The sequence below is a fragment of the Euphorbia lathyris genome, chromosome 7 (assembly GCF_963576675.1).
Source record: "Euphorbia lathyris chromosome 7, ddEupLath1.1, whole genome shotgun sequence".
Classification (NCBI taxonomy): domain Eukaryota; kingdom Viridiplantae; phylum Streptophyta; class Magnoliopsida; order Malpighiales; family Euphorbiaceae; genus Euphorbia; species Euphorbia lathyris.
In genome coordinates this window covers 75,992,826-75,994,807 of record NC_088916.1, presented here as the reverse complement: position 1 = coordinate 75,994,807, position 1,982 = coordinate 75,992,826, and positions in this window count along the sequence as shown.

Sequence of the window (1,982 nt, the reverse complement as noted above, 5' to 3'; positions counted from 1 at the left end):
TTATTCACAATAATCACCATCGAAATCTTTTTTTTTTGTTATTTTAGTTTTTAGTGTAAATAAACTGGAGACTTCAGTTATGAAAAGATAGTAGTTATTAACATGGACCTTAGATTGACCAAATTTGGTCAATCACCCTTAAATCTAAACTTAAATGAATTTTAGGGTGAAGATTCAAAGCATTTCAATGCTAGCTTTAATGAGTCTAAATCCAACAATAAGACCAAATTCACTTGATCATCCATGGGTCTATAAGAACACAAATGAATGAAAAATACTTCCCTAAAAAGAGCCATTCACTAAACAAACTGTTGATAAAAAAAATATTAATATAATATAGGAGACAAATTCTTCAAAATAATGTGATAAAAAATTACTACGATAAGGAAATTAATTAATTATAGAAGATAGTAATTTATGCAATTTATTTTGATATATTATATTTGCAATAATTATATTTATTTTTTTTTGTAAATTTATCATTTTACGTATATATAATTTGCCTCCACTAGTCAAAAGTTTTGGATCCGTCCCTGTCCTTATCCCAACTTTTATCTTTATCCATATAGGCTAAGCCTAATACATAGTCCACTAGGGCAAGAAAGTGACTACTAAAAGCAAAGCAAAAAGAGTCATTAAAGGCACATCAAACATAAATAACAGTTGAAACATATATTGATCGTAACTCCAAATTCGCCGTAAAGCAACTATAGCCCAATCTTCAACATTTGAACTATTTTGAACCTTCGGATTTAAGTCATTTCTTTTGCATAGATCCAGTGATCTACAGATAAGATCTACCATTTCTGTCTTTGCTAAAACAGAAAAGGTTACAAAAACAAAGATTTTAACTAAAAGATGCAGTTCAAACGGATCCATAGATTCGATAAAATATATAGGATCCAACTAAAAAACCGACACAAATAAAAAAACACAACTACGAAAACGAAAAATAAAAAATAAAAAATAAAAATGGCACTTCCTTCTTCCTCCTCGACTAGACAATAGTAAAGAGGAAGAGAGCCAAAGCAGGGTCGACGGTCTGGGTATGTTTGAAAATGTTTTCCCCCTTCCACTTACCCACATAATCAATTTTATTATCTAAAAATTTATCAAATTTGGATAATTTGTGAAATACTGCCAACTTTAGGAATGAGTCGATACCTAAACTTCAATCTTTGCTAAATTGAACCTATATGCCAACTTTAGGAATGAGTCGATACCTAAACTTTAATCTTTGCTAAATTGAACCTGTATGCCAACTTTAGGGACCAAATTAACTCTTAATTTGAGCAACACTTTTGTGCATGTTTCGTATAATATTTATTTTATGTATTATGCACTACATCTGCAATTGAGCTGAGCTAAGCTGAGAAAAGCTTTGGCCTGCTCATGCTCGGCTCGATAAAAAATGGATAAGGTCGAGCTCGAGATTAGTTTGAGCTCAACATCTTATTCGACCGTCATTAAAAAATTTATCTAACTATGAGATTCTTACAAGGACCTTGTTTATTTGTTCACGAGTTTTGCTCGCAAGCATCTCATTAATTATGTTCATGGACTTTGCTTGTGAATAATTCATTAATTATGTTTACGAGCTTTTGATTCGAGTTTCAGCATGTTCAAGCTCAGCTCCTTTACGAATTGAGCCACGAAATCAATACTCAAACTCGCCTTGTTTATAAATTGAGCTAAACACCAAACTTAATGCTTATAGTTTATGTAATATTAAATTAAGCTTAATATATTATTTGCCCTCTTAACTTGTTCAAAAAACTTGATTGACCCCTGAACTTTTAAAATGTCTCGATGGTCCTCTCAACTAGCTTAAAATGTCCCAATAGCCCTATAAAATTGCTTAAAATGTAGTTAATTAATCACTCGGTTGCAAAGAAGTAAGCAACATGTGAAAGGTGTGTTGCACATGTCTTCGAATGTTATTACATAATTCACAAGATAGATTAAAACATATTGAAAAGAAA